Below are 19,894 nucleotides of genomic sequence, written 5' to 3'. Positions count from 1 at the left end.
TGCTAATGAACGTTTTAGCTTGGTTCCTATAAAGGCAACAGAGATCTCGTGGGATTCTTGGGAGAACTGAGGGAAGTTAATGCAGGTAAAGCACATGGAACCAGGCAAGCTTCCTGGTAAGTGCTCAGTAAATATTACCCAGCATCTTCTGCATAATCACCAATATCAGCAGTTGCTGCTTTTTTTTTTTCTTGCCTGCAAGATCAAAAAGGAAATCACAGTCTCGCCCCCAAAACGCTAGAATTTTTCCCTGATTCTCTGTCATAAATTTATTTTCTCTCTAAAGCTCAAACCACTCTAACAATGAAATTCTGTGCTTTAAAAATTCAAGCGAATGAGCAGATTTTAACAACTACAATTGCAAAAAGTTGGATGCTTTTCCAGAAGTGCTTATAAAACTGGTAAGCAAAGGAGATAGATAAAATCAAAACAAAAGATCTGTTCTCGTCACATTTAGTAAGAGCAATGCTGGCTTTACTGATGACTTCAGTAGTCAGAAACCTGGATGACATTCATCTCCCTCTCCACTACCCCCACTCCCAAAAAGAGGAACACCCACCTGTATCAGAATATCACTGCATCCTGATCTTATTCTCATGCTTCAGTGCCATACCTGATCACACCAGAGCTGTTACTTCTTGTGATTACTCATCCAATATCTATTTTTCACCTTGCAATAGATCCATACAAGGGACCAGGGCAGGGTTTGGCGAGAGAATTTCCTACAAATCCTTAACCTAGGGAAAGCAATACTTTTCAGGTTTAAAGCCAGGGTAGGGTTTGGCCAGGTGCCGGTGGCTCACGCCTTTAATCCCAGCACTTTGGGAGGCTGAGGCGGGCGGATCACAAGGTCAAGAGATCGAAACCATTCTGGCCAACATTGTGAAACTCCGTCTCTACTGAAAATACAAAAATTAGCTGGGCGTGGTGGCACACGCCTGTAGTCCCAGCTACTCAGGAGGCTGAGGCAGGAGAATTGCCTGAACCTGAGAGATGGAGATTGTAGTTAGCCGAGATTGCGCCACTGCACTCCAGCCTGGGCAACGGAGTGAGACTCTGTCTCCAAAAAAAGAAAAAAAAAAAGTCAGGGCAGAGTTTGACAGATGGAGCCGCCAATTTCTATCAAAGCTTATCAGCTGTGGGAGTCACAACAGGATGGTGTCAACCCCAGGATATCAGGTCCCAGATGAAACCCAACTTTCTTTGCTGTTTCAGAAGCCACCTAGAAAGTAGAAATGGGAAGCAAATTCACTATGTCCCCCTTGTCAGTTAGCAAACTTTCTAAATGCTTTTTGTGTGCCCTTGAATTTGGACATCCCCTTTTCTACAGTCAGCCTGGAACATTTATAAAGTGGAAGCCACTGAACTGTCTAAAGGCCTTTAGAAAATTGTCTAAGCATCTTTGCAATTGCCTCTTTTCTTCCAACCCTACCCCCACCTCACCCCTTGGATGTGGACCACACATACGATGCTATGCCATAAGCATCAAACATTTCCCACTTGTGATTTTATGCCAAATCATAACCATGATTCAGAACACTAAAGGGCTCTGTTTCATTCTAACCTAGTTTCCTGTAAACTACATACAGTGATAGTTTCTTTTTTGTTTTTCAGAGTGGAGGAAGAAGAGAATCACCACATATCGTATTTAGAGGTCCTGCAGAAAGGGCAGAGCGAGTTTCATGTTTGAGTGCAGCGGATGCATGGGCAAAGCATTACACAGCCGCTCCATGGAAGTGACAATGAGCCTTGTCTTTCACACGTAACTCCAGGAACCAGGGGAAACAAAACCAATTCCACCCAGAGGTACAGACAAAGAAGAGCACCCTCCCAAAGGAGCCCGCATGATAAGTGGCCACGGCGAACATCACTGTGATCAGTCAGAAAGGCAGGCGAGTTATTAGCTTAGCCCTGAACCTCCTACTTAATGTAGAACCAGTGGTGATGGTTAACAGACCCTGGCTGCAGTGACAAGCCTGGGACCTGCTCGAGGAAATCCAATTGAAAAGCAGCCAAGAGGAACAACAAGCTAGAAACAGATGTTCCAGCTACCAGGATGTGCACGCATTTAACCTGAATATGTAGTTGGGGTGGGATGGTAGCATTCGTTTCTAAATATAGTGATTTCACTTCTTCCCCCATATAGATATTGTCAAGTTCAATTATAGCCATGCACATTAGTTTTGTCAAATTTTCAGCAATTTCTTTAAAATAAGAAGATGTCAGAATGATAACTGCTATTAAGGGAATTCAGGGTGTTTGATTTATCTACCCAGTCTTACTAAAACATTTCAGTTAAATCATCCACTCTTAAACTCCAGTCTCCTAGCAATTAAAAATTATCTTTTAAAAAATTGCCCAAATGAAATTCCAACAGTTCATGTAATTATTTGATTTAATATTACCATGTTGGTAAAATATCTTTAAGATAGTTATATTTTCATGAGTCACTTTCTTAGTCACTTCTAGTTCCTAAATAGGGGAGTTTGGGTTGACAGAGGTGTGATAACCATGCGAACAGGGGCTAGAAAATATAAGCTTAACAGAATCAGTTAATTAGATTTGAAAGAGAGTTGAGTCTTGTGAACCACAGTGATATGTCATGTACATTAGGAAACATTCTCCTTTACGTCAACACAATTCTGGTTTTCTCTAATGGGATTTATACGAGGAGAGAGACCATCTCACTGTGTTGATTTTTCTCAAGAAAAAAATCAATACTCTCAATGGATTTTAAGTAGATCTAATGTAGTACTGCACTATGCTCATAAGAAGATAAGCATATGTAAAAGATTTTAAAATGTGAATTAATGCATGCCACACTGAAACCAGACCATACCCCACACTCATGTTGTTATTATGTGTACCTAAAGCAAAGAACAGCTGCAGAGTATTTTCTCTGGTAACACTTCATTTTTTATTGGTAGGTTTTAATCTGATACATTTTTGGGGTCACTGAATTCTTATTTGCTTTAGAATGCCCGATTATATCATTCTGCAAAGGATAAAAGGGCTTGAGCCATCATCCTGTGCTGAAATTTATTGAAGGTATTTATGAAGAGGGTGATCTTGAGGAATGCAAGCTTTTAAAATCTAAGAACAGCAGCAAAAATAAATTAATCAGGAATCCATCACTAATTTATACATGAGTCACTTACAAGGAAGGTAAAACGGTTCAGTAAATTATGGATTTACAAATAAACTTGATTCTAGGGCCTTGGAAAATACTTCGATCGGAATATAGATCCATTCTTCCTCAAAACAATTTTCACTTCAACTTCAGATGTAGGGGACATAAAACCAAATCCCCTCTCTGAAAATTCAAGGGGAACTCTTTTCTGGTAACGTGAGGCATGAGTGGTGATGGTTCACAGGGATTCATCTGCTCTCCACAAACTCAGGGGTGGGACCCATCTATCGTTTTTCTAACTCATTCCCATGAATTCTAAATTGTCAACACCTAAGGTTAATGATACCTGTCTTTTTGCCATCATAAACAGTTAGGGTGGTTTAGCAAGAGATAAATCATCTTTACACAGAGGATTGTGCTATTGTTCTCAGCAAACAAAGGACAAAGCTTATTTCTGTATAATGTTAAACACTGTTCTAATGAAATAGGCTTTTTTTTTCTTTTATGCATTAATGAAATTATTAGCCTACAACACATTTCTTTCTTGATTTGGAACATCTGTGCTTCAAAAGTGTGTAGAGTAATAATGGAGAGTTTCTACACATGATAGCTCACTCTCATCTCAAAATATACACTGATTTTTAAGGAATGTGCAGAGGGAAAAGCCAACCATCCTTTTGATTATTGGATTAACCACCAGAGCTGCCTTCATCTGAAACATACTCCACTCGATTGAGGATGATACTTTTAGCTACTAAATAAATACACAGAGGAGGTGTGGAATAACAACTTTACCAAGAATAGCCAACAAGTTCATCTTACAACTACTATGAGCAAAAAGTGTTCATAAAAAATATCTTTTTTTTTTTTTTTCTTGAGATGGAGTTTCACTCTTTTTGCCCAGGCTGGAGTGCAGTGGCATGATCCCAGCTCACTGCAACCTCTGCCTCTCAGCTTCAAGAGATTCTCCTGCCTCAGCCTCCAAGTAGCTGGGATTACAGGCACCCACCACCACACCTGGCTAATTTTGTATTTTTAGTAGAGACGGGGTTTTGCCATATTGATCTCGAACTCCTGACCTCATGTGATCCACCCACCTCTGCCTTCCAAAGTGCTGGGATTACAGGCATGACCCACCACGCCTGGCCCAAAAAAATATCAGAAAAAAAAAATTGTTTTCACCCCTTTAAATATTAAATAATTGATTTTTTTCTGAAAATATTTCTTATACAATTCAATAAGCACACTAATTTTAGAATGGAGTGTCATTAATGCTGTAACAAAATTGGAAATATTTGCCATTATATGTTTTTAATACACACTAGGTACATATTAAATACTATATCTGTGTAATAGTTAAACATATTAGGTAGTTCATTAGGTTCATTTAAAATTGGCCAAGCTCAGTAGCTCACGCCTGTAATCCCAGCATTTTTGGAGGCTGAGGCAGGCAAATCACTTGAGGTCAGGAGTTCAAGACCTGCCTGGCCAACATGGTGAAACCCCGTCTCTACAGAAAATACAAAAATTAGCTGAGCGTGGTGGCATGTGCCTGTGGTCCTAGCTACTTGGGAGGCTGAGGCAGGAGAACTGCTTGAATCCAGGAGGCAGAGGTTGCAGTGAGATGAGACTGTGCCACTGCACTCCAGCCTGGGTGACAGAGTTAGACTCCATCTCAAAAAAATAAAATAATATAATATAATATAAGGCCAAGGGCTCAGCAACAACGTAATATAAGGTGCTTAGGTATAATTTTACAATTTTAAGAGAGAATGTGCTTGAGCTAGGAACCATTGAGAGAGAGTAGGAGATGGTGGCAATAGTCAGTCAATTGTGCTACAAATACATTGCAATGGAAAATATATCATACACTACGAAATTTTACAAAAGTAGCAAACAAAAAACTTTTTTTTTTTTAAATTTTTTTTGACCAAGTCTTGCTCTATCACGCAGGCTGGAGTGCAGTGGCATGATCTCAGCTCACTGCAACCTCTGCCTCCCAGCTTCAAACGATTCTCATGCCTCAGCCTTCCAAGTAGCTGGGACTATAAGCGTGCGCCACCACACCCGGCTAATTTTTATATTTTTAGTAGAGACAGGGTTTCTCCATATTGGCCAGGCTGGTCTTGAACTCCTGGACTTGAGTGATGCACCCTCCTCGGCCTTCCAAAGTGCTAGGATTACAGACGTGAGCCACCGCGCCCAGCCGGCAAACAAAAATTTACCTATGATTCAATAAATGGTTTTCCCCTACCAGCCTTCCCCCACCACACATATACACTTTTTCTGATTCTGTTTTACCATAATGATGACACAGGTGCTTAACCAGCTCCGTGAGCTATTGGGGTGGCTCTTTGCCTTGATTTAGTCTTGTGCCCACACACTGACCCATGCAGACTTAGCCATGCATCCAGCACAAATTATGCTATTTTACATGTTTGGTTTAATGTATTTGTACCTGCTAGACATTGTAGCCAAAAGATTGTTTGCTGCCTAACCCTAGCCAGCTCTTAGGGTGACTGCCTAAGCCTGTATTGCTGGCTTCACAAGTTTTTGTGTTTCAGGTAAATAAAAATCAAAGAGCGTTCGAGGCGGCCGCATTGACTCACCTTGCAGACAAGCAAGCAGAGCCGCAGAGCAGTGACCCGTGCCCAGCGCCTCGCAGCTAGAGCTGGATTGGAATCCAGGGCTTTGCAGGCTTCCTGCTTCACTCAATCCTCTTTCTGTTGCCTCTGGCCTCAAGGTGTTGGCCTGGGAGGAAGTAGCAGATTAAATTCCATGGGCACGAAGTCCGTGGCTGATGAATACTTAATATGTTGCAGTTTTACAGTGAAAGTTGGCAAGTCCAGGGTGGGAACATGCCTCAAGCAGCTGAGTCTTCTGGATTTTACTTCTGTTCTTTGCCTCTCAATTTTTGATTTTGTTATATAAAAAGCAAATCAGTAACTATTGCATTATATTCTGCAGTGACTTAACAGCGACACTTATTCAGCCAACCAAGGTTTATTGAACTGCTCATGGTGCCGGGAACCGTGCTGGGATAGGATACAGGGACCAACCAGTCCTGATCATTAGCTTAGCCAGAGAGGTAAACTGACCGACAATCAATCTGCCAGGGATCAATTACTATGGAAGCTCATAGTGTGGGCCCCTAACCCAGACTGTGGGTCTGAGGAGGTCTCCTGGAGGGAGTGCTATCCTAACAGAGACCTGAAGGGTACTTGGAATCCAGCCACAGAATACTATTTACCATCTCATTTTACTCTCATGAGAATTCTCCCCACTGTAGGCAGGATGGGTGTTGATTTAAAAGAAAAAAAAGTAGCCTGGCGGGGTGGCTCATGCCTGTAATCCCAGCACTTTGAGAGGCCAAGGCGGGCAGATCACCTGAGGTCAGGAGTTCGAGACCAGCCTGACCAACATGGAGAAACCCCATCTCTACTAAAAATACAAAATTAGCCGGACATGGTGGTGCAGCCTGTAGTACCAGCTACTTGGGAGGCTGAGGCAGGAGAATCGCTTGAACCCGGGAGGCAGAGGTTGCGGTGAGCCGAGATCATGCCATTGTACTCCAGCCTGGGCAACAAGAGCGAAACTCCGTCTCAAAAAAAAAGTAAACAGAATAACAAACTTAAGGGTGGCCAGCATTAGAGCTGGAATGGAACCCTGATGTCCAATGAGCTCCCTGTAGAGTGGACTTTGTACAGGACCATGTTCTCATAAAGTGACTAGAGAGCAGGAGCCACCTGTCACTCAATGCAGCAGCATTGGACCCTCCCAGCCAAACCCCACTCCCACCTCCCATCCTACTGGAGTCACTTTCCCTTTGTCTTGGTCTACTTGAGTAGATAGGGTCCTAGTTGGTGCAAACAATCTGTGATTTATGACCCAGATAGTCCTGCCAGGTCACAGAGAAGTGTACTCTGCACCCAGTGGTCCTCAAGACAGACTTAGGCTCTCAGTTCCTGCAAGGCACCCCTAGAGGACAGCCTCTCAGCAGTACCCAGCACCCTGCACAGGGCCACTTTTGTAGCCTCCACCTGCCTGCTCACTCCCTTTTTCTCTCCTTGGCCTTCTCCACCCTGAATGCTTGTGCAAGCATGCTCACTCTCCTTCCCCAGCCCCTCCGCACACACTGACACACACTCAGCTCCCAGCTTTCATCCTCTCTCCCACCTCTTGTGGTGAGTTCTGAGCCTCTCCATGGCCATCCTCCCAGCCCAGGCCATCCTCCCAACCCAGCCTCTCCATGGCCATCTTCCCAGCCCAGACCATCCTCCCAGCCCAGCCTCTCCAGCCCATGGCCAGCCTCCCAGCCCAGCCTTTCCATGGCCATCCTCCCAGCCCAGGCCATCCTCCCAGCCTAGCCTCTCCAGCCCGTGACCAGCCTCCCAGCCCAGCCTCTCCAGCCCAGGCCATCTTCCCAGCCCAGCCTCTCTAGCCCATGGCCATCCTCCCATCCCAGCCTCTCCATGGCCATCCTCCCAGCCCAGCCCCACCTCCCCAGCCCATGGCCATCCCTCCCAGCCCAGGTCAGGCTCTGAGCCCAGGCTCTCTAGCCCATGGCTATACTTCCAGCCCAGCCTCTCCATGGCCATCCTCCCAGCCCAGGTCATTCTCCCAGCCCAGGAGTATTTCTGGAAATGCTCCCAGCCCAGCATTTCCAGAAAAGGAAAATACAGCCAATGCTGAGAGTCTCAAAGGTCGCTCAGTTCAGACCTACAGGAATGTTTTTGTTTTATTTTTTTACTTGGGATCTTTCAACCAGTCAGCCTGATGCTCTTGTTTGATTTCCATGTTTGTTGTAGTGAAATACTGATAATCAAAAAGTTATTCTACATGATGAGCTGTTCCTCCTACTTCTTTACAGTTTCTCCATTTTCCAAAATTTCTACAATCAAGATGTATTGCTTTTATAATCATAAAAAGTTAAAATGTTAACATATTCTGACAGAAATATAGGAATTATTAAGACTTTTTTCTAGGTGGTGGAATTATGGGTAACTGTTTTTTGTTTGTTCTGTATATTTCCAAATCATCTAAAATCAACATATATTGCATTTAGGTTTGTGTGTGAGGGGTTTTTTCCCCCATTTTTAAATTTGTGTGTGGTTTTTTTATTTGTTTGTTTTCTTTTTTTCAGATGGGGGATCTCGCTATGTTGCCCAGGCTGGTCTCGAACTCCTAGGCTCAAGCAACCTTCCCATCTCAGCCTCCCAAGCACCTGATGAGGTTTTTCTCTAAAAAGGAAAAACATGTGGAAGACAATCAGAGATGATTTTTGAGTAATGCAGAACAACTCCAAAAGAATAAGCAGAATGAATGCTCATAAGGTGAAAGCATTTCAGAAAACCTATTACAAGCAACAATGGAAGAAAATAGATTGAAACTGTGCCTACCTTCCCTAACACTCTCCACCTTCATCTAAGGTTTGTGATCCACAGACTCAAGCCATCATGGACCACGTCTTCATAGTCCCACACTATTGTCTGCATGATTTATACAAATGCAAAGCCTACCATTACTTAAATGGTAAAAGAAATACAGGAAGCAGAGACTGTGCTATATCAAAATGTATCTTTCTCTACTACCACTGTTTTGCTTCATGCTGTGCAGACCTGCCACTAAGCATTTTCATAGTCGAGAGAGCCAGAGACACAGAAAGAGAGAAATTATGGTCAAATTATGGCACCATACCATTAACGTACGAGAGATTGGTGCCGCTAGTGTATGATTACTGCTTTTAATATGATTTTCGCTTTTTATCTTGTAAAATACTGTGAATTTACTGCTGAGCCTGTGTACTGCTACTCTCCCAAAGAGAAAATTACTTCTTCCAGAGGATCTGCTTGCACAAGCGTAAAATCTTTGCAGCTCTCTGAGCAGCAAGAGAACCACATCAGACTTGATACGCTGATTTGGCTCTTTTGAGTTACCTGTTCCAGAGAATTTTGGGCAGGGATTTTTCCAAGATGTCATTTTCTTTATATGTTACTTTCTTTATATTTGTATCCATTCACATCATCAAGTGTCTTATTGAGTACCTCCTAATTGCAAATGATCTTAGTGGCTGCTGTGAGAGACACATGGATTCTAATACAGGGTGCTTGGTTTAGAGAGACTTGTAAGCACCAACTGATATCGAGGGGGAAAACAAGCAGAGGGAACAGGAAGTGCAAAGGCCCTCAGGAAGAAATGAGCAAGGCCAACAGGGCTGGGAAGATGAAGGTAGAGGAGATGAGAATGAAGAGGTGGGTAGGGGTGCGGTCTTGTAACATTTGAGGAGCTGAATTATATTCTAAATGTGATAAGAAGCCATTTGAAAGCTTTGAGCAAGAGAATAAGGGCATCTGATTTTTTTTTATCCCTCTAGCTATGAGAATAGGCTATAGGGGACTAAAAGCAGAAGCGAGTAGGCCAGTTAGTAGGACGCAACTGCAGACATTTAGGCTGGAGAAGACAGTGACTTGGACGACGGTGGTGGTGTGAAGGTCACTGAGGTGTGTGGAGACTGGAAGGCACAGAGTCGGAGGACTTGTCTTCTAACTCCATGATACTGCTCCAGATGATTAACAGGCACTCAGAAGGAACCCAATAAACATGTCTTCCTGAATGTATGGCTGAATGAAGAGTACCGACCCCCTCACTTATAAGTAGGAGCTAAGCTATGAGTATAAAAAGGCGTAAGAATGAGATAATGGGCTTTGGGGATTCAGGGGGAAAGGGGTGAGGGAGGTGAGGAATAAAAAACAACACATTGGGTACAGCATATACTGCTCAGGTGACAGGTGCAGCAAAATCTCAGAAATCACCACTAAAGAACTGATCCATGTAACAAAAAAATCACCTGTTCCCCAAAAACTATTGAAAATTAAAAAAAAAAATTAAGCAACCGAATAGGAATGCTCCACTGATTGTAGATATTTTCTTTCTTTCTTTCTTTCTTTCTTTTTTTTTTTTGAGATGGAGTTTCACTCTTGTCGCCCAGATTGGAATGCAGGGGCACGATCTCAGCTCACCACAACCTTCGCCTCCCAGGTTCAAGCGATTCTCCTGCCTCAGCCTCCCGAGTAGCTGGGATTACAGGCATATGCCACCATGTCTGGCTAATTTTGTATTAGTAGAGATGGGGTTTCTCCATGTTGGTCAGGCTGGTGTCGAACTCCCGACCTCAGGTGATCCACCCACCTCGGCCTCCCAAAAGTGCTGGGATTATAGGCATGAGCCACCGCGCACGGCCTTTTTTTTTTTTTTTTTTTTTGAGTTGGAGTTTCGATCTTGTTGCCCAGGCTGAAGTGCAATGGCGTGATCTCAGCTAACGGCAGCCTCCGCCTCCTGGGTTCAAGCAACTATCCAGCCTCAGCTTCCCGAGCAGCTGAGATTACAGGCACCTGCCACCACACCCAGCTAAAAAAATTTTTTTTAAGAGACGTGGTCTCGCTATGTTGCCCAGGTTGGTCTCAAACTCCTAGGCTCAAGCGATCCGCCTACCTCAGCCTCCAAAGTGCTGGGATTACAGCCATGAGCCACCGCGCCCAGACTCTGTTTGTAGATATTTTAATTAGAGAAAAATATAAAATTTCAAGCCCATCAACCAGTTCTGCTCTATAATAATCAAAAACTATCTTTGCAATAGAAAAAGTTATTAAAAAAAAAAAAAGTACTTACCCCTAGAATCACTCTCAAATGTAAGATCAGGGAACTCCCTCTAGACTCAAGGGTGCCTGAGAGGCCACGTGGTTTTTAGACTCTCCTGGTTCAGCTTCACCACCTGATGCTCTTCCCTTCCACCTAGAGCTTTTCGCAGCCCACAAAAGATGTGCTCCATGATTCCAAAACAGAAAGGCTTCTGGTTAGGAGAGAACACTAAGGCAGCAAAGTAAGCCCTCAATCAAAATCCCTTTCACTAGCACTCTTTAGAAGTAGAAATCGTTGGGACACCCAAATGCTTCTGAAAAAGTTCTGTGGTGCATCCAAAGATCATCCCAGTAGTTTGTTTGCCTTAAAAGTGTTTGTTAAAACATGAAAACTGTATGTCTACGTAAGTGATTTTCAATCCTAGCTGCATATTAAAAATCCCTGAAGAGCCTTTAGAATGGGCCAGCCTTCAGGCTCCACCCCATTCCAAGTCCATCAGAATCTCTGGCATGAGGTCCTGGCATCAGTAGTATTTAAAAGCTCCCAGGTGATTCTTATGTGCGTCAGGGTGGAGGGGCACTGCTGTATGTGAAGTGAGTCATTTTCCTATCTGCCCTTCACCGCAGGACATGAGTAATCCTGTGAACCAGCCACAGCTGATGACAGTGTTCAGCATTCTACATGGAGCTCAAATCCCCCAACCCCTCCTTTTAAGCGCTTGAAAGAATTGCTCAGAAAACTTATACTACAAACATATTTTAAAATTTAGGGCTTAGGAGTGGACTGCCCCCAGTAGCTCAACGTTTTATTACTCCTGCCTTAGTCACCCATTTCTTCTTTCTCTCTGCCTTGCTCTTTCTCTTCTCCTCCCCCTGCTGTCCTTCCCACTCTCTTCCATCAACCTGCCCTTAGCACTGTAGGCAGGCTGCCCACCTGGAGGCTCCAGGCTGCAGAGATCAGCCCTTAGGAGAAGGTCTGGATAAAAAGTGGAACTTGTGGAAAGGGCATATCATTTATAAAATTTCTTGCTTTACTGCAAAAATGTGTGCTTCACTGCTTTGGAAAACAGTCTGGCAGTTCTTCAAAAGGTAAAACATGGAGCCAGGCATGGTGGCTTATGCCTACGATCCCAGCACTTTGGAAGGCTGAGGCAAGGGATTGCTTGGGAGTTGGGAGTTGCAGTGAGCTATGAGTTTGGGTGCAGTGGGTACAACGTACGCCTGCTCAGGGAACAGGTGCACTAAAACATCAGAAATCATCGCTAAAGAACATACCCACACAACAAAAAAATCACCTGCTCCCCCAAAACAATTGGAAACATAAAATAAAAAATATAGCAACCCAATAGGTATACTCCACTGATTGTTTGTAGATATTTTGTTTTTGTTTTTGTTTTTGTTTTTTTGAGATGGAGTCTCACTCTGTCATCCAGGCTGGAGTGCAGTGGCGTGAGCTCGGCTCACTGCAACCTCTGCCTCCCAGGTTCAAGCGATTCTCCTGCCTCAGACTCCACAATAGTTGGGACTACAGGCACATGCCAACACGCCCGGCTAATTTTGTATTTTTAATAGAGACAGGGTTTCACCGTATTGGCCAGGCTGGTCTCAAAGTCCTAACCTCAAGTGATCCAACCACCTCTGCCTCCCAGGGCACCCAGCCTCTTTTTTTTGTTTGTTTGTTTTTTAGAAACGTGGTCTATGTTGCCCAGGGTAGGTCTCCAAGTCCTGGGCTGAAGCAATCTGCCCACCTCCACCTCCCAAAGTGCTGGAATTAGGGAGGGAGTTTGAGGTTGCAGTGAGCTATGATTACATACTGCACTCCAACCTGGGTGACAAAGAAAGGCTCTGTCTCAAACAAAAATAAAGAAAAGAAAAGGTGAAACATGGAGGTATCATATGGTCCAGCAACTCTACTCCTTGATATATACCCAAGCTAAATAAAAACATATATCCACACAGAAATGTATACACCAATGTGCATAGCAGCATTATTCATAATATTCAAAAAGTGAAAACAATTCAAATGCTCATCAACTGATAACTGGATAAACAAAATGTGGTACATCCACACACTGGAATATTATTCATTGATAAAAAGCAACGAAGTACTGATACATGCTACAACTTGGATGAACCTTATAAAAATTATGCTAAGTGGGCCAGGCACAGTGGCTCACGCCCGTAATCCCAGCACTTTGGGAGGCCAAAGCAGGTAGATCACCAGGTCAGGAATTCAAGACCAGACTGGCCAACATAGTGAAACCCTGTCTCTATTAAAAATACAAAAAATTAGCTGAATGTGGTGGTGGGAACCTGTAATCCCAGCTACTCGGGAGGCTGAGGCAGGAGAATCGCTCAAACCCAGGAGTGGGAGGTTGCAGTGAGCCGAGATCGCACCACTGCACTCCAGCCCGGGCGACAGTGTGAGACTCCATCTAAAAAACAAAAAAAAAATTATGCTAAGTGAAAGAAGTCAGTCATAAAAGTTGACATATTGCTGAGCGTATGGTGTGCACCTGCAGTCCCAGCAACTTGGGAGGTGGAGGTGAGAGGATCACTTGAGCCCTGGAGTTCCAGGTTGCAGTGCACTATGATTGTACCACTGCACTCCAGTCGGGGTGGCCAAGAAAGAACTTGCCTCAAAAAAAAAAAAAAGTTGACAAATTCTATAATTCTACTTCTATGAAATGTCCAGACTAGGTAAATCTATAGAGACAGAAAGGAAATTAGTGATGGCCAGAGGCTGAGGGTAGAGAAGAATGGGGAGTGATTACTAATGGGTACACTTCATTTGGGGTGATAAAAATGTTCTAAAATTGATTGGAGTGATGGTTGCACAACTAAAATACACCAAATACCATCAAACTGTACATTTTTAAGTGGACAGATTATATGGTAAGTGCGTTATATCTTACTAAAGCTGTTAAAAATAAAATATGTATTTCAACAGCAGAAAACTGTGAATGCTGAAATGATCGTATTTTTTAAAAATCATCTAGTCTCTAAAAGAGTGTGTTGACTGGACGATTATATTCATAGCAGTAGGCATTATAACACAAAGAGATATGATCAATCACCTCTAGAAATATTTTCCTTAATTATAGAAAGTACAACAACCTTTGCATGCATTGTTTGAGCATTTTATAAATTCTTTTTCATCTTCGCACTTTAATAATGACTCTTTCTTTTCAATAACAAAGAGTTTTCTCTACTTGTCTCACTAATTTTCACAGCCTCCACTTCCAGGCACTCATGGAACCTTAACCCTTCTTACAAAGGAGATCAAGGGGTTCAGTGTTTTAAAGACCCTGCTCTGAGGCACAGGGCCAACTCCAGTCCCAAGTGACATCCTTACCCCAAATCTACCCACGTCCATTCACTTAGCCCCACACTAGGGCTACAAGGGATTTTGTGGGTCCCCCACTCAGTTCCACATTAAACTCCCAGCTTTGCAGGATTTCTCCCTTTAAATGTCTCCCCACTAACTTCCCCCTACCCTCCGTGCCTCTTCCAGGCCAGCTCCCCAGAGTTTTCCCAAATTGTTCCAGAAGCTCCATGATCCACTTCAGTCACTTCTCCTCAGAATACTCCTGGAGCTGAGAGTTTTGGAATCGCCCTCAGTTTCTTCACAGATTTCTCCTTTGCTGGACCCTCCACCGGCCCTCCCCACAGCCCATCTGAGAGGTTTTGAGCAACCTGTTCCTCTTCTAAGCACCTCACGTAGATGACCTCAGTGACACTTCCCCACAGCCCTTTGAGGCACTTTATCTCATCATCATCTCTGTTTTATGAAGTGAAAACTGAGGGCACCTGGAGATGAAGTCATTTCCCAAGGTCACACATCTAGGAAAGATGGAGTCAGGACTTAGCCCTGATCGGTTTGGCTCAGAGCACACATTTTAACCCCACACCTCCTGTCATGAAATGCCCTGTGTATTGAGAGTCTACTGGGTGCCGGGTACTGTTCCGAGTTCTTTACATGTATTTACTCACAACACTCCTCTCAGATGCTTCCATCAGAAAATAGCAAAGTTTAAACGATGGACATCCTCATAAAGCCAAGCCGATTGTGCTTGGTCAGGAAGACCTGGAAATACTCACTTATTCAAAAAATATTTAATAGGCACTATGTTCCAGGCATTGCTCTAGGAAATGGGAAAACATCAATCAGTAAGATAAACAAAAATCTTTGCCTTCATAGAACTTACCTCCGTATGAGGTGAGACAGACAATAAATATAGAAAATAAGTGGCCGGGCGTGGTGGCTCACCCCTGTAATCCCAGCACTTTGGGAGGCCGAGGCAGGCGGATCACGAGGTCAGGAGATTGAGACCATCCTGGCTAACACAGTGAAACCCCATTTCTACTAAAAATACAAAAAATCAGCCGGGCCTGATGGCAGGCACCTGTAGTCCCAGCTACTCAGGAGCCTGAGGCAGGAGAATGGCATGAACCTGGGAGGTGGAGCTTGCAGTGAGCCGAGGTCACGCCACTGCACTCCAGCCTGGGCGACAGAGCGAGACTCTCAAAAAAAAAAAAAAAAAAAAAGGAAAAAAGAGAAAATAAGTAGGCTGGGCAACACGGCAAAACCCCATCTGTACTAAAAATAGGAAAAATTAGCCAGGTGTGGTGGCATGAGCCTATAGCCCCAGCTACTCAGAAGGCTGAGGTGAGAGGATCACTTGAGCTCAAGAGGCACAGGCTGCAATAAGCCGTGATTGTGCCACTGCACTCCAGCCTGGGTGACTATACCTTGTCTCAAGAAGAGACAGAGAGAGAGAGAGACAGGGAGGGAGAGGGAGAGAGAGAGAGAGAAACAAAAAACAAAACAAAACAAAAAACAAGTTATACAGCATGTTAGCTACAAGGTCTTAAGTGCTGCCTAAAAATGGGTAGTAGGGCCAGGCGCGGTGGCTCAGGCCTGTAATCCCAGCACTTTGGGAGGCTGAGGCGGGCGGATCACCTAAGGTCGGGAGTTCGAGACCAGCTTGACCAACATGGAGAAACCCCATCTCTACTAAAAATACAAAATTAGCCGGGCATGGGGGCGCATGCCTGTAATCCTAGCTACTCGGGAGGCTGAGTTAGGATAATCGCTTGAACCTAGGAGGCGGAAGTTGCAGTGAGCCGAAATCGCACCATGGCACTCCAGCCTGGGCAACAAGAGCAAAACTCTGTCTCAATAATAATAATAATAATAATAATAATAATAATAATAATAATGGGGGTAGCGGGTAGCTCATGCTAATGCATGTTGAGGCTGGGGCTGCAATTTTTGGAAGCACAGTCACAGTGGGTCTCATGGAAAAGGCAACATTTGACAAAGACTCAAAGGAGGGAGACTTGGGAGAATATCTTGGAAGAGAGCCCAGGTAGAGGGAACAGCCGGTGCAAAGGCCTGAAGTGGGAGTGCAGACGGCGTCTGTGGGGCTGGAGTGGCCTGAGGGATGGGGCGAGGAGTAGGAAAAAAGTGAGGGAGGGAAGAGGGCAAAGCAGGTTAACAGCGTCTCAACTTCACTCTGGGAGCCGGGAAGCCGCTGGAGGGTTTAGGTTGAAAAAGCCTAGTCCACAGAGATTCCTCTGGCTCCTATATGGATGATAAGCTGCACAGCTGAAGTTAACAGAGCGTCTGAAGAACCTCATTTTAATCAGTAATTTCAGCCCTTAGAAGGGAAGGGAGTTGCTGAGGAGTTGTAAAGCTGCCTCCACCACCTTCATCTGTTTTTCTATACCTCAACACCCCCTGGTGGAGATAAATGGCCATGCGGAAGAAGCAGAAAAGGAATTTGCATAATGCCCGGACTGGAAAAGCCAGACTAGGACACTACAGTGCGACTAATTCCTAAGCTTTTCTTCTGTTTCCTCTCCTGAATTCTCTTTTGAGTATCTTACTCATTTGTTTAATCCCCCATGGTGCTGTACAGTTATTTCATAAATGCGGATGAGCGAATGAATTTGTTAATGAATGAAATGTGGATGAATGAATGAAAGAATGAAATGCCGAATGAATGAATAAGTGCATGGGGGCATCCATTACACTAAGGGAGAGAAGGGCATTGGTTTATAACAGTCATTGAAAGGTAGAATGAGTAGCACGTTTTAAAAAACTTTTAGGTTCAGGGGTACATGTGCAGGTTGTTATACTTTTTTCTTTCTTTCCTTTTCTTTTTTTTTGGGGGGGTGGGTAGGGGAGGCAGGGTCTCACTCCCATCACTCAGGCTGGAGTGCAGTGGCACAATCAAGGCTTACTGCAGCCTTGAACTCCTAGGCTCAAGCAATCCTCCCACCTCAGCCCCTGAAGTAGTTGGGACTACAGGCATGCACCATCATGCCTGCCTAAGTTTTTTGTATTTTAGTAGAGATGGGGTCTCATTATGTTACCCAGGCTGGTGTTGAACTCCTGGACTCAAGGGTCCTCTGCCTCAGCCTCCCAGAGTGCTGGAATTACAGATAGGAGCCATCAAGCCTGGCCTCAGTTTTGTTATGTAGGTAAATTACATGTCATGGTGGTTTGGTGTACAGACTACTTCATCACCCAGGTAATAAGCATAGTACCTGATGGGTAGTTTTGCGATCCTCACCCTCCTCTCACGCTCCACCCTTGCACTTCTTAACTAACCTACAAAAGTTCAGGATACTTTCTTGAAATGTTCCCTCGTTGGTGGCAGATTCCTGACCCAGGTAAGCTCTGATCAAATCAAGAAAGTGATAACACCATGGTTGATGTACAATATATAGTAATGCAAAAAAGTAAATATGTTTTCAAATTTATACTTCTACTGAGGAGTGGCAGTTAAAATTCATGTGAATGTATACTTTTATTGCAGAAATTTAGGGAGGAGTGTTCTTTATTTTAAAAGTATCTGTTTAAATATTAGTACATAGATTAGCCATTTATTAAACATACTCTGTTGATATCATTATCTGGAGCTGTTGTACACTTTATTTATATTTAAAGTTACCACATGCAAACTAGGGGGAAATTATATATTCAGAAAATTACCAAAATATGTTTCTAATACAGCATATATACCTACCTACATATATACTCATCTTCAAGCACATGTGTGACTATAAGAAATTGAAATGCACTTTTCTTGCAAATTACTGGTATGTTCAAAGTTCAAAGTTGATTGACACATGCTTTCACTTAATGAAGGTAATTACAAAGAATAACAATTCCAAACAGATCTGTTCAGTGTAACAATCTTGTCCTGCCATGTTCAGTGTAACAATCATGTCCTGCCATCTCATGATTACATTGAGAGCTGTCAGATATGCAGTTTTACCACCAATCATGTGTAAGCACATTTGTAAGACAAGAAACAGATTAATAAGCATCAACACTTTCCTCTAAACACTTGTTTAAAAGAATAAAAGCTGCTGGCACTGAAGGAAATGATACAACGGTGGAAGCTTTTTCTATCTAGCCTCCAAAAAATAACCCTGCAAGATTCACAGGAAGGACAAAAGTGCATGCTGGAGCCCTTGCAACAGCTCCTCTCTTGGAGGAAGGTAAAACCACACAGAGCTGCCTTTGCTGGTCTTACTTTGTCTAATAGATTGGGCATATATAGCTCCTTTTACTGATAATCTCTGCTGAACACTTTGGGGTAATAGACCAAAGTAATAGACCAAAGAGAAGTTTGGCTTCTCCTCCAGACAGTTAGCACTTGTTGAGTAACTAGTATTTGGTAAAGACTAGTCTAGCTAAAAATCAAGTGGTATTGGGGTGATTGATCATATATTTAGAGGCAGATGGTTACCTAGACCTCATTTAGGAAACCCAAATACATATGGAAAATGTCTGTGATTACAATTACATTGCAAGGTAGGTTTAGTCCTAACTTCAAACACCGGGATTATAAAAGAAGTTTCCACTATATTTAGTTTTATCCGGCTAAGTATGTTGGGTAAATGAACATTGTACCTAAAATACCAAAGAGTGGATTTCCACTTTACTTTTTACTAACATGTATAATAGCAGGTAAAATGAAAATGGATGGGCAAAGAACATTGAAACAATCAAACTGTATATAACATTAACTTTGTTACTATATCATAATTGTGGGGCCTTTTATTGCAAAGCTGGTAGGATTTAGGGTCATGTTTTTTTATAGCAAGGGGGCATAGAATTATAGCCAGTCAGTTATATGATCCCAGCCTAGTCATTAATGTAATGTGACTGTGTTTGCTTTTGTGTGACACGAGGCATTATGAAACACTGCTGACATATCAGATAATGGCAAAATAAATAAATAGTAGAACTTTAAGACAAAAGCTCTTCGGTCAAGCTGCATTCAGGAATATGCATTTAACATTTAAAAATAAAGGGAAACATGTTTATTCCATGTTTGGAAATAGAGAAAAATGTATATTTAAAAATTAACTTTCTCCCATGGAAAATACATTTCTGTAATCTTGTTTTCAGAAGAGAGTAGGCTTATGGGTCTCTCAACACCACTCAGAAAAATTACCTGCAGTGCTGTGTAGAACAGTGAATGAAGAAAGAGTAAGCTAGCCAACTTGCAAAGCCAAGTGCATCTTTAGTAGGGGAATGTTGGACATTATTTGGAGTGGTATGGATGTTTGAGGTATCTTTAGTCATGTCCCATTTTAGTAGTGTGAAATTCACCAAACAAGAGTTTCTTCAAAAATGTTTTAATGTATTAGTTGTGCTCATATCTCTGACACTGCTATAAAAGGGATCATAAGCTTTAAACTTAAGTGCTTATTGCATTATTCTCATTATTTACTTGTATACTACTTATTAAGTCATATTTCAATGCAATGAAAACAAATAATGTAAAATAATCTCATTCCTTTTCTGACTTTAAAGGTACTACTCACCTTCTCAGAATGAACAAAGTCTACATTTGAGGATACAGCCTTTGAAACAATGCCAACCACCGCAGTCACCCAGGCCTGAAAAGCCAGGTTTTGTATTTCAGAATCATAGACTTACAGAGCACAAGAGCTGGAAGAGACTTCGTAGATTATGAAGTGTTGTCCTCTGTTTTTTAAAAAAGAAAAATGGGCTGCACGTGGTGGCTCACACCTGTAATCCCAGCACTTTGGGAGGCTGAGGCAGAAGGATCACTTGAGCCCAGGAGTTTGAGACCAGCCT

The 19,894-nt window shown here is 43.0% G+C and overlaps 1 long non-coding RNA gene across 1 annotated transcript in view; it reads left to right on the top strand.

Moving 5' to 3' along the window:
* LOC100987486 (uncharacterized) overlaps positions 1-2,180 on the top strand; it is a 30,246-nt gene extending 28,066 nt beyond the window's left edge. Inside the window, exon 2 of the long non-coding RNA XR_008624750.1 lies at positions 1,615-2,180. This is a non-coding gene — a long non-coding RNA (uncharacterized LOC100987486). The remainder of the gene's footprint in view (positions 1-1,614) is intronic.
* The last annotated feature ends 17,714 nt before the right edge of the window (positions 2,181-19,894 follow it).

Source organism: Pan paniscus, chromosome 1 (genome assembly GCF_029289425.2).
Source record: "Pan paniscus chromosome 1, NHGRI_mPanPan1-v2.0_pri, whole genome shotgun sequence".
In the NCBI taxonomy this organism is placed as follows: Eukaryota; Metazoa; Chordata; class Mammalia; order Primates; family Hominidae; genus Pan; species Pan paniscus.
The sequence above is the reverse complement of the archived record's forward strand: the minus strand, read 5'-3'. Positions and strand labels throughout refer to the sequence as shown.